We start from the raw sequence: 13,744 nt of genomic DNA, 5'->3' as shown, positions 1-13,744 counted from the left end.
TCTTGGCTCATTTAAGGACTTCGGTTCCTGACATATTTACTAAAAATCCTCTCTCTTTTAGTTCACTAATTACCAAGGCCTGTTAGGCTGGCAGAGCTTCCCTGTGATTGAAAGATTGCATTAAGGGTCAAGAAACAAACCACACAAGAAAAAGCTGGGTTTGCTGCAGCAGGCGTGTTTAATGCAACTCTCTTGGGTTTCCAGAAAACCCTCCTCTTTCCCGGCTCTTATAAAGATTACCCTCTGAAAACAAAAAAAAAGGGAAGGGGGTGGATCTCACTTCTAGTTGTTTAGCTTTCCACACAAAGTGACCTGCACTTGCCTGTCATCTGCCTTTGCTTGATTATATGGCTCTTCCATTAGTGGTTTGATCTAAGCCTCTTTGATCTGATGAGTTGACATTATTGGTTATATCCAAAAGACAACTGAGAGGCCTATCCATTAATTCACAGAGAGAGGGGTAGAAGAAAGAAACAATTTGTTGTAAAGTATTAGAGGAAATAAAAATATGATGGGGTTCTGTAAATAACCAGAAGCAGAACCGCAATTGGTTCCTTTAAAGGGAAGAGAGTCCAACAAGGTTTTTATATTTCCATAATAATATTATTTTATTATTATTATCTTACAACTTTCAGTTCTTTGTGTGGGAAGCTAAATAACCGACAGATAGCTAAGGTTGAAAATTCAAGAAAGAGAAACACGAGTTTGATAGATAGGCCCAAAGAGATAAAACCAAGAATATTTCAAAGACTTGGATAGAAATAATGTATAAAGAAGAACAGATTTGTAAAACACAGCTTTTTTCCTTGTTTATTCTTTCACAAATACCACACCCTTTGTCGCTGTAGCTTTATAAAAAGTCTTAAAAATCCAGTAGTGTAAGTCATTGTACTTTATTTTTCTTTAGTACTTAATTGGTTATTCAATGTTTATCTTTCCATATAAATATTAGAATCATATTGTTGATAATTACAAAATAATAACTTGCTGAATTTTCACTGGAATTGTATTGAATCTCTAGATCAAGTTAGAAGGAAACTGATATCTTGACAATATTGAATCTTCCAACCTATAAACATGTAATATCTCACTACTTATTTAGATCTTCTTTGACCTTTTAAATAAAATTTTGTAGTTTTTTAAAAAATATATAGATACTGTACATTTCTGCTAGATTTATACCCAATATTTCATTTTTTGTGTGCTATGAATAATGACATTGTGATTTTCTATTAGGCAGTCATGTCATCTGTAAGCAAAGACAGTTTTATTTTTTTTCAATTTTATTGACTTATTTATTTATTTCAGAGAGAAAGGGAGAGAGAGAGATAGAAATATCAGTGATGAGAGAGAATCATCCATTGGTTACCTCCTACATGCCCCCGACTGGGGATCAAGCCTGCAACCCAGGTATGTGCCCTGAATGGGGCCTAATTATTTATTTTCAGAAAGCTACTGTTTACTAGTTCAATTTCCTTAATCATTATTGACCTACTATTGACCTACTTGAATTATCTATTTTTCCCCATGTGTATTTTTGCAGTTTGTGTCATTTAAGTAATTGATCTATTTCATCTAAGTTATCAAAATTTTGGGCATATCATTGGCTGTAGTGTTCCTTTATTATAATTGTAATATCTATGAAATCATTAGCAACAAGAATAGTGGTAATTTATGTTCTCTACCTTTTAAAAACATTTTTAAACTTGCTAAAATGTACCCATTTTATTTATATTTTCATAAACCAGCTTTTGGTTTTGTTAATTTTTCTCTTATAATTCCCTTCTTTCAATTTTATTTATTCTGCTCTAACATTTACTATTTATTTTCCTCATCTCACTTTGTCTTAACTTCTTTAATTCTCTAAGGTGAAAGCTTAGGTGATTGATTTTAGATATATTTTTTCTTTTACAACATACTAGAGGCCCGGTGCATGAAATTCATGCCCTCGGTGGGGTGGGGGAAAACGGTCCCTCAGCCTGGATTGTGAGAGGGTGCAGGCCAGGCCAAGGGACCCCATTGATGCACAATTGAGGCCGGGGAGGGATGCAAGAGATTGGCCAGCCGGGAAGGGACCACGGGAGAGCTCCAGGGTGTGTCCGGCCCATCTCACTCAGTCCTGATCGGCCGGACCCCAGCAGAAAGCTAATGAACTGGTTGGAGAGTCTGCCCCCTGTTGGTCAGTGCATATCATAGCGAGTGGTTAAGCGGCTTAGCATATAATTAGCATATTACCCTTTCATTGGATGAATGGCCAATGGGACGACCGGACCCTTAGCATATTAGGCTTTTATTATATAGGGTGCATTTAATACTTTATATCCTCCCTATAGCACTGCTTTTACTGGACCTCAAATACTTTGATAATTTGGGTTATCATATTTATTTGCTACAAAATACTTAAAAAATATTTCTCTTGAGACTTCTTCTTTGACCCATGTGTTTTTTAGAGCTACTATGTTTAATTTCCTTATATTGAGCATTTTCCATCTCTCTCTTTCTGATATCTATTTCATTCACTTGTGGTCCAACAATATATTTTAATGATTTATATTCTTTTAAATTTGTTAAGATGTGTTATATACCCCAGAATATAATCTATCTTGGTGAATGTTTCATATGAACTTGAGAGAACGTATGTTCTGCTGTTATTGGGTGGACTATTTCATAAATGTCATTTAGGTCAGTATGATTGATAGTGCTATTCAGGTCAACTATATCCTCTTTATTTTCTGCCCACTTGATCTATCACTTACTGAAAGGGTGGTCAAGTCTCTGGTATAATAGTGCATTTTTCTTTTTCTCCTTGCAGTTTTATCAGTATTTGCCTCACATATTTTGATGCACTGTTGTTAGGTACATATACATCAAGGATGGCTGTCTTCTATGTGCATTACTCCATCTGATATTATATAACCCCTTTCTTATTTACTGATAGATTTTCTTGTTTTGAAATCTGGTTTTTTGAAGTTAATATAGATACTCCAGATTATACCATCTTAATTTTCATTAGGATTTATGTGTTATATCTTTCTAAAGCTATTTATTTTTAACCATTCTGTTTTTATATTTAAGGTGGTTTTGTGTTTTTCTTTTAAGACAACACATAGTTGGATCTTGTGTCCTGATTTTGTTTTGTTTTGTTTTTAAATCCACTCTAATATTCTCTCATAATTGGTGCATTTAGACCATTCTTATTCAAATTAATTACTGATATAATTTGATTGCATTTGCCATGTTTTTGTAGAATTGTTTCTTTTTTTATTAGTTGCATTTGTCCTGTGTTCTTTCTCATTCTGTCTACAACCTTATTTTTATTATTTATATCATATTTTATCTCCTTTCCTTATCATTCTTTTTTTTCAAGTTTTCTAAAGTTTTCATTATACATTTATAGCTAATCTAAGTCTTCCTTCAAGGTATAATGCAACACTTCACACATTATAAAGATACCATAAGACAGGATATTCCCAACTCCTATATCCCAAGTTTTATGATGTTTTTGAATTCATTTTATGCATCCATATTATAATCGTCCAATACATTGTTACTATTATTACTTCAAACACACTGTTATCTTTCAGGTCAATTAACATAAAGAAAATATCACCTCACACCCATTAGTAAAACTACTACAAAAACAAACAAACAAAAAACAAAAATAATGAGTGCTGACAAGGTTGTGAATAAGTTAGAATTTTTGTGAATTTTTGGTAAAAATGTTAGATGGTGTTGCCACTATTGGAAAACAGTATGGCAGTTACTCAAAATAATTAAAAATAGAAGTGCCATATGTTTCAGCATTTTCACTTCTGCTATATACCCAGAAGAATTAAAAGCAGAATAATGAACAAATATTTGTACAACCATGTTCATAGCAGCAATAGCCAACAGGTGAAAGCAACCCAGGTATTTATTGACAGGTGACTAGATAAACAAAGTGGGTATATACATACAATGGAATATTATTCAGCTTTAAAAAGGAAGAACATTCTGACACATGCTACAACATAGATACACTTTAAGGAGATTATGTTAAGTAAAATAGGCCAGTCACCAAAAAGACAAACATTATATTATTCCATATATATATATATATATATATATATATATATATATACTTGACTTCAGAGAGGAAGGGAGAAGGAGAGAGAGATAGAAACATCAATGATGAGAGAGAATCATTGATTGGCTGCTTCCTGCAAGTACCAGGGATGGAGCCTGCCACCCAGGTATGTGCCCTGACCTAGAATCGAACTATGACGTACTGCTTCATAGGTCGACACTCAACCACTGAGCCACTCCAGCCAGGCGACAGATCCAGTCTTAATTCTTCTACTATCTGTGTGAATTTCAGAAAGTTACATAATCTATCCCAGTCTCAGTTTGTCAAACAGATAAATACATAACTCCAAAATGTCTTCTAACTATTAGCTCTAGGTTATTTAATATATGAAATAGTTTTTACTTCTAAAGTACATTTGTTTCTTCATTCAGTTATTCATTTAACAAATATGTATTGATTTCCAACTCTGAGCTAAGGTCCCTGTTTACTTAGAATGTATATTCTATTATGGAAAGACAGTATATAAAAATTTTAAAAAACATGAAAATGTCATTTATATTAGTATTAAAATAGTAAAAAAAAAATCATGAAATGATTGGAATTCATTGAAGTGAGGATATGGATGGTACTTGGTAGTTTGGACTGTCACAGAAGCTATTCCCATGTAAGGAACGGCAATAAAGGACCAGCCAAGCAAGGTTTGGAACAGAACATCCTTGACAAAAAGAACAAAAGTAAACTCCACAGTGATTTTAAAAAAATATTATTATTTTTTGTAAAATAGTAAGAATAACACTAACCAACAAAACAAACAATAAAACAAAAATTCATGTTGCTAAGACTGGCAAGAAATATGTCAGGATAAATAAGCAGAAGCTAGTTTATATATAATCTACAGAATATGCACTTGAATTTAAATTTATGAAAAAAGTGAATCTATTGGAACAGCAAAGGCAGCTAAACTATTGCAATACCTGCAATAGAAGATAGCACAGTTAGCTGGAGAGTGGACACAGAGACAATAAAAGCTAAAAGGTGCTAATATCTATTTTTAAATTAGAGGGCATGGTGGTTTTGCATGTAAGTAATGAGAAAAGGAGAAGTGATAAATTATGTAAGTTTTTGTCTTGAATGTTTAAGTAGATTGTTATGCCAGTGATTGAGCTATAAAGACAGCAAGTGGAGTAAGTTCAGGAGGAAATCTCTTCTGTTTGAGCTCCTAGGCTGTGATTTCTTTAGACAACAAAAATGAGAACTGAAAATTGCAAAGATAGCAGCAAATACTTTACTTAGTGAGAACACCTCAGGAAGCATAAATGAGTTACAAAGGAGAGAATATTGTGATCAAAATATAAGGATGCCTATTGTAAAAACATTTAAAATAAAGTAAACATGGAAAAAGTAATAAAAAAAAGAAAGAAAAGAAAACATGTTGCAAGAGTTCCATTGTAGGAAATTGAAATATATGGTCATTATGAATGAACACAGCTTAGATATATGTGAAGTAATATAAAAAGCAGAACTGAAGGACCCAAACTAAACTTAAATACTAAACGTAAGATGGAAAGGAGGTGTGTCTCTCAGCTGGGACAAATAAGCTCATGTTTAATGAGGTTGGCATATAACCAACTCCAAAAAACAAAAGACAAAATAAGAAAGACTTATAAAAGCAGGCATCAAGTCATTGTTTGCAGGATGTGACAGCTTTCCACTAAAGATGACTTTTTGCCTCTTAAAATGAATAAGAAGGCAGAAGCAGCAGCAGCCCTGGATCTTAGAAAGAAACATGAACCATTTATGGAGAATTAGTCTGCCTTTATGAGGACACTTGCACCAAGTATTCTGTAGTACTTTTATTAAACTTAAATCAATAGTTTTCTATCCTAAGAAAAAAAACAAGACATAATAAAAGTATATCTTGCTCATTGTCATTCATTCAGATGAGTATAATTTTGTTTCCTTTTTATTATGTTTATTAGGGTGATAAAGAAAATTGAAATATACTTTAGAGATAATTCACTGAAAGATCCTCTTTTTTATGTTTTTAACTAGTTGAGGTGTAATTAAATAGCTGTATTAAAGCCACTCAGCTACTTACTGGAAAATTTTAATGCAGAATTTAGGACTTATAATTCACTATATATTGGGATATTTTTTAGGGGGGTGACCTTTTAAATACATGAAAATTCATAAAGATACGAACTTGCGTCTGTCCTTTCTAACCAAAATATCTATATGGCTCACTAATTATAGTTTGTAATGATTTTTATTAAAATTTGTAAAATATATATCAAACAATAAACCATAGAAAATTTAAAAATATTTTCTTTGATTAAATGTAAATGTTAACTTTTAAAAGTGAGACTTGAAGAAATGAGTAGCTTAATAGTGTTGCTATAAGTTACTGCAATCCACTTATTAAGACTTTATTTTTCAAACTTCCTTTTAATGCATACTGGTATTTTAGACCATCTGACCATCCAACCAGTAGCTATGATGTGCAATGACCACCAGGGAGCAGATGCTCAACTCAGGACCTGCCGAGCTGCAGTGACTTGGCAGTGGCAGTTCTCAGGTGACACACACACCCAGAACCAGAGGGGAGGGGGCCCGATTCCAGGGTGCATCACCCAATAACCACTCTCTCACAACCTGGGACCCCTCGAGTGATGTCAGAGAGCTGGTTTCAGCCTGATCCCTACAGGCCAGGCTGAGGGACCGTGAGAGGTTGGCTCCAGGGCATGTCCAGCCTGTCTCGCCCAGTCCTGCCCTGCTGGCCACCTTCTAATTAATTTCCTTTCAAGGTGCAGGAATTCGTGCACCAAGGCACTAGCAAAGTATAAAAGAACAACATTGTACCTAGAGCAGTGATTCTTAACCAGGATGATTTTGCCCCTCAGGGGATATTTGTCAATGCCTGGGGACATTTTGTCACAATTAGGGTAATGATACTATCATCTAGTGAGTAGTGGACAGAGATACTGCTAAATATTCTGTAATGCCCCTCAGAACAAAGAATTATCTGGTACAAAACCTCAATACTTTGAGGTTATACAACCATTATCTGGAATGTTCACAGCTAAAGGGATATCAATATGAAATATGGCTGGAGAGTTAGGTAGTTAGCCATATCATTTTAGAATTTATAATGGAGGCAATGGGAAATTATTGAAAATTTTTCTGTATAGGAGTGACATGTGGATAATTATATTTCTAAAAGTTTATTTTGACTAATATGATGAATGCATTATAGCAGGATAAGATGGAGACACATAAATTATTATAGAGTATTCCAGTAATACAAGTGAAAACTAATGATAAATTGATAAAAATTAGTACAAGGTGAAGTAGAAGTGGACAGATTGGAGAGATATTAATGAAAGGGCTCTGTGATTGATTAGATATGTGCTTAGGGATTAGTAATGACTTCAGTCTTCTGATTTGAGCAGGTGAACAGCTGATGGTGATATTTCTGGAAGAATTCTGGGAGGCTTGTAGAAATGTTTCAGGGTAGTTCTCCCTGCTCATTTTCTCTTTCAGAAAACCAGGTTGGGAAAAAAAAATTCTGTAGAAACTGATCCAGACCTAAGGCACACTTGAGAAGCTTGACATAAATGCTCCCACCTGAGTATTACTCTCAATTTCAAGAGAGACAAAAACACCAGTTTTAGAGAAGAGAATTAATTCAAGTATCCAGAAATTTATTAAAGAACTCATAAACACCTTGCTTTTTCTGCTTCTATCCACACAAAATATTTGATTGTAATCCCCACAACTCATGAATATGGTTTAAATAATTATAGGAAAATAAGTTTCAATTCTGTGTAACCAAATACAAATTCCCAGGAAAGAAAATTTTATTGGCTAATTGTGAATAAATTATTCATTCTTTACCTAGTCAACCATGGCTAGAATGACTGGGTCATGTACACTACATGATTGTTGTCAAAACCTATTGCTGTGGTTGTTGGTCTTATAAGAAAAGATTCTGGATTGAGTAGATTGCACAAAATTGTCCAGTATAGTTGATCTATTTCTTTCACAGTCAACATTTTTTGACATCTAAAGATAATATAAACTTAATATAATTGAATTATCCATAGTACAATGAAAATCATATATTCCCTTCTTCAATGCCACCTCCAGGTAATCTATATGGTTGTAATGCCAGGGGCCAGAATATTAATTTCATACCTTCCCTGCATGACACCCGTTTCCTCCTCAATTGATAGAAATTTGAGACAAATATAGCTATGTATAGTTCTGCAAACTTTGTATATCAGAGTCTTATTTCGTATCATTTAAGAGTATCATGGCCTCACCTATCTCTTATTCCCACTATTGCCTAAGTAACTACCATGAGGGCATCAGCTGGCTACATGGATTTGTGCTATGACAACAGGTACACTCACATGCACTCTCGAAATTAGTAATCAGAAGAGACTGAATTGCATCTCTGACACTCAGTTCCACATTCCTAGGAGGAAAAAATCTCTATGGCTTGGATCAGTTGTCCTCACCTGATACAGTCAACTACTGACTGGGTTCTGTAGCGCAACAGGACTTCTACGGCTTCCAAATTTTGGAAGCATTGGGTAAGGGGATAAGAACAATACATTTCACAGAAAAGGAGGCATCATTATCTGGGATAAGTCCTTAATACCCGAAGATCTCAGAAATGTTATAAATTTTATGCTAATAAGCACGAAAAATATTTTGCTTATAGATTACCAGCTCCAGGTAATCTATATGGTTGTAATGCCAGGGGCCAGAATATTAATTTCATACCTTCCCTGCATGACACCCGTTTCCTCCTCAATTGATAGAAATTTGAGACAAACATGGCTATGTATAGTTTTGCAAACTTTGTATATCAGAGTCTTATTTTGTATCATGGCCTCACCTATCTCTTATTCCCACTATTGCCTAAGTAACTACCATGAGGGCATCAGCTGGCTATATGTTTTGTTCCCAAATAGGCAAATATTGACTATGAGATGTACAGCCCCCTACTTATTTTATGAATTAAAAAGAAAAAAAATTTAGAACATTTAGACAACTTTATAAAGTTTTACTTATTTTTGAAAATGTTGCACACCTACAAATAAAATTGCAATCTATTAGTGTATGTTATCATTAATACCAGACTATACACAATAGTATATTTTTAATGTTAAAGTCATACTTTTTTAGTTGTTATATTATAAAAGAGAAAAAAGATTGAATGTCACTCATTTTCAGGAGAAGTGAATTAGTGCAAAAAAATAGAATTTTTTAAGCTGGACCTTTGGCACTCTTTTTCTCTCATCACATTTATTTGCATCATTTTTATGCCCACACATAAGTCAATAATTCACAAATAGTGCTGACACCAAAAAATTCAGTTTTCATAAAAATAACTGCTTTGTACATGGTGATAATCCAATTTTATAATCACCTGCCAGAAATCTGTTTTCATATGTTCTGGTTAAAGTAATAAGCTGATGAAAGTTTCAGTTTCACTATGCACACCAAATCTTTTGAAATGTTTAACTGATTGAGTGAGTTGTTTTGTTTAGATTATGTCAAATTTTGGACTAAGTTTTTAAAACATAGATTTGATTTAATTGGCTTCCTTCAGGCAGTCATATTTATACTCTGTAAAGTCAAATTAAACCTTCCATAACACAAGAGCGCAGCAAAAGCAATTTACCAAATTGCTTCTAGCTTGGAAGAGTTAATATAATATTCACACTGCATTGCTTCATTTAGAATTTGTTTTGAACTGGTAATATTGAGTTTCTGTTTTCCTTTTACAGTCTTGTGACTGTTTGTTTTTTTTTATAAGATGGAATTTGTTTTAAGCATAACACTGATTGGTTTTAAGTTTTATCAACATTAAATAAAAAGAGAGCAGAAAAAAAAATCAAGTGAGCATGATTTGCCTTCTTTGCTGAAGTCAGAGAATAATCTCAAGAGTAAATGATCATGGGAGTCAAGGCGGAAGAAAGAGCATATATATGCCTTTGTGTTTTAGAAAGCAGTGTGAATAGCAAGATTTTACTGAGGTCATGTTTCATAAACACAGATACCTACAGAGGTCAGGTGTGCATCATACTGCCCAAACTGGAACACACACAGAGGAACAGACATACCTGAGAGCTTTGTGGAGTTATGAAAAGTGCTTGCCAAAGGTGAAGGAACAGGTAGCTTCTTTGTTTCTTCCACTTATTGAATTTGGGATGGCCAGTTATTTCAATGTTTTTAAGAGAAGCCCAGAATTTTAAAAAAATTATGTAATATTTCTAGACTATTAATGCTGACAAGCAAATTTTCTTTCCTTCTTTATATTTCAAGTCTTTTCTGTTTACTTATCCCTCCCTTCCTCCCCTTCTCCCTCTTTCTTCTTCCTTCCTTCCTCCCTCCCTCCCTCCCTCTCTCCCTTCCTTCCTTCCTTCCTTCCTTCCTTCCTTCCTTCCTTCCTTCCTTCCTTCCTTCCTTCCTTCCTTCCTTCCTTCCTTCCATCCTTTCTTCCTTCTTTCCTTCCTCTCTCTCTCTCTCTTTCTTTCTTTTCTATTATTTCTTGTATGTAGCAATATTTTTCTAGCCAAACACACAAAAAGTGGAGCCCCAAAAGGTAGAAGGAATAATGTACCACATAATTTTGTGTAATCATGGAGAGAATTCAGTGCTAGGTCATTAAAATAATAAGATAATGATTTACCTGACTGTTTATAAAATGTATTCAAAGGCTGTGAAGATGAAAGTGAAAGGAATTTTAGAGATGGGACAGGCAGTTTTAGGGAAAGGAGGGGGTGTCCATGTGTCCATGGGAGAGGAATGCATATGTGAAGGGCACAGATAGCTCCAAGACTGCCAGAATGTTTATCTTACTTTCACGAAGGATAGAGAAATATCACAAGATATGGCAAAGAGGGCAACATACATTCACAGAGGATAGAGGAATGTTGCAAGATAAGGGGGACAGAAAAAAGGGGGCACCATGTGGGCTTTGGACTTTGAAACTGATTCTCTTCAGAAGAATGACCAATTAGGAAAGCATGTGGGTCATAAATTAAGGAAGGTTCCAATTAGAAAGGGTCTTGAAGAGACAAAGAGCTGAAGTCTTTATGAGTCAGGAGACAAAGAAACCCAAGAGAACTTAGATGTTTTCCCACTTTAGAGAGAGAGAGAGCAGGCTTTTCCCATTTGGGGACCCCTCCCCAAGTGGAGTGTGTATATGCTTCCAAAAAACTTCCACATTTTTACTAAAGAAGCCTTTTAGTCCGCAAATTCATTCTTCAAACTTCGTAGGGCAAGATCCCACAAGGGAAAATCAGCTGGACAAACCCCATGTATCAGCAGTAAATGCCAAAAACTTTCTTATATGACTTGACAGTTTAGGCATCATGATGACCTTCAGTAAGAACTCTCGAGATTAATCACAACGTGCAACTAGTCTTGATCACCACCATCCTGTCCTCAAATTATATCTTTCTCACTCTATCTTCTCTTCTTCTCTTCTACACAAATAGAGGCAAACCTGAACAAACAGGTTTTATTATTTTTATTCCGGTTAGTGATTTGCAAATACCTCTGCCTACAATCAGGTTAAGAATAAAGAACTCAGATTTCCAACTCTTACCACAGACTTTCTTGGGTGGAATCCCCAGTGCTGGGGCCCAGGCTGGATACCTGTCATTTCTAAAGATCTTTAAGGAGAATTGTACGTGCAGATAGGTGTGGGATACATTATTAGAGCGATGTAGTATTCTGGTTATCTATTAATGAGTCATTTTACTAAAATAGAAATAAAAAATAAAAGTTAAAGAGGAAGCTCTCCTATGTACAGATTACTTCTCTAAGGTTGATGCCCTTCCACAATATCCTGCCTTTATTTACTTTTAAAATTGTCAAATAGTTGTTTTCTAATTTATCGGAGTTTCTAGTTATCATAGGTAAGAGGAATGAGTTGTTGGGGCATATGTACCACTAGAGCGGAAACAAAACTGGGTCATTTAATAGGTCCATTCCACAAATCTGTGTACTTATTGTAATTCAGTTTCTTTTAACAAATATAGAAAATTCACCTTGGAATTTGTAGTAGGAGGTGAAATATATAGACAGATTAGACCTCAGGTATTCTAATCCCAAAGCTTCTGCATGAATTCCTGATCCTCAAAGTACTTTTTTTGGTTACTATTAGAATAAAATATTTCAATGTAATATGATTTTAGTTTAATGAAACTAATATGATTTTAGTTAAATGAAATACACCAAATAGTTATGTGAAATCTATTAGAATTAAATAATTTAAAAATTATTTCATATGGTAATATTCTACTTAGATCTTTCCCTAAAAGTCATTAACCAAGAAGGAGGCTTAAACTAAAAGAGAAATGAAAAACCATTTATTTGAGGTCAGAGTTTGTAACAGGGAGATACAGATTTAGGGAGTACTCTCAAGTGTGCTCTGGGGAGAACAAAGAAAGGCAGGTTTATAAAGCTGGGGCTGCATGTATAGTCCACAATTCAGTCTTTTTTATATAAATGTAGAATTCTGGCTAAGTTAATAGGGATTGGTTTAACCCAATATACAAATAAAGAAAGTTAGTTGGCAAAATAGGTTGGCTCCTTTCTAAGTAAGAAAAGTAGAAGGTCTGGTTGTCACCATGAGTAGGAGAATAAATTCAGGTCTAGCTAAGAAGTTCAAAAATCCATGGACAAACTGCTGGGTGGGACATGTCTGAGACAAACATCTTCATCTCTTTCCAACTTTATTTTTTTAAAGATTTTTAAATGTATTTTTATTGATTTCAGAGAGGTAGAGAGAAATAGAAACATCAATAATGGGAGAGAATCATTGATGACTGCCTTCTGCACACACCACACTGGGAATCGAGCCCGCAACCCAGGTATGTGCCCTGACTTGGAATCCAAGGATGAACTTCTGGTTCATAGGTTAATGCTCAACCACTGAGCCACACTGGCTGGGCCCAACTCTATATTAGTTTCCTTGATAAAAATGACTCTACTAGGAAATCTCCATTAAAAGATTCAACAGAAATAGTTATCTGTATGATTTTTCATACCATATATGTGCTCTCATCTAGTTCCTAGGGAATCTTCAGTGCCATCCTAACAGTAAATTAACTTTCATATATTTTTTTCATTAATTTTGTAAAAGGGAAGTAAACAATAGTCCAAAATAAACCAACAAACAAACAAATACAAAGGAAAATACTTCCAAAATAGTTTTCATTACATCAAAAGGAAGAACATGGTCTTTTGAGTTTTTCTCTCACACTCACTAGAAGGAAATAAGAAAATCCATTTCTCTTCAATATAATAGGAGTTTCAAGCTAAAGCAGACATCTGTTATTAATAGTGTATAAAATATTGTTTCAACATATATAATTTTGGAAATATTTATAAAATGATCCCAATTCTTTCTTCTACAAAAATACCCAGAAACAAATAATCTTTAAATAGTCATGTCAGTACTCAGGAGAAATATTTGAAATTCTAAGTATCAAATTAAATTGATAAACTAAATGGTGCACTATTTAATTCCAACAAAAATTGTGGCCATTTTATTTGTTTGGACTTGGACTCTATTTAAAAAATAGTTATTAATTTACAAGACCTAAATTCTACCATCATTACAATATGTGTATATAACTATAGGAAAAACAACAT

The sequence above is a fragment of the Myotis lucifugus genome, unplaced genomic scaffold, assembly GCF_000147115.1.
Source record: "Myotis lucifugus unplaced genomic scaffold, Myoluc2.0 scaffold_187, whole genome shotgun sequence".
Lineage (NCBI taxonomy): Eukaryota > Metazoa > Chordata > Mammalia > Chiroptera > Vespertilionidae > Myotis > Myotis lucifugus.
The sequence above is the reverse complement of the archived record's forward strand: the minus strand, read 5'-3'. Positions refer to the sequence as shown.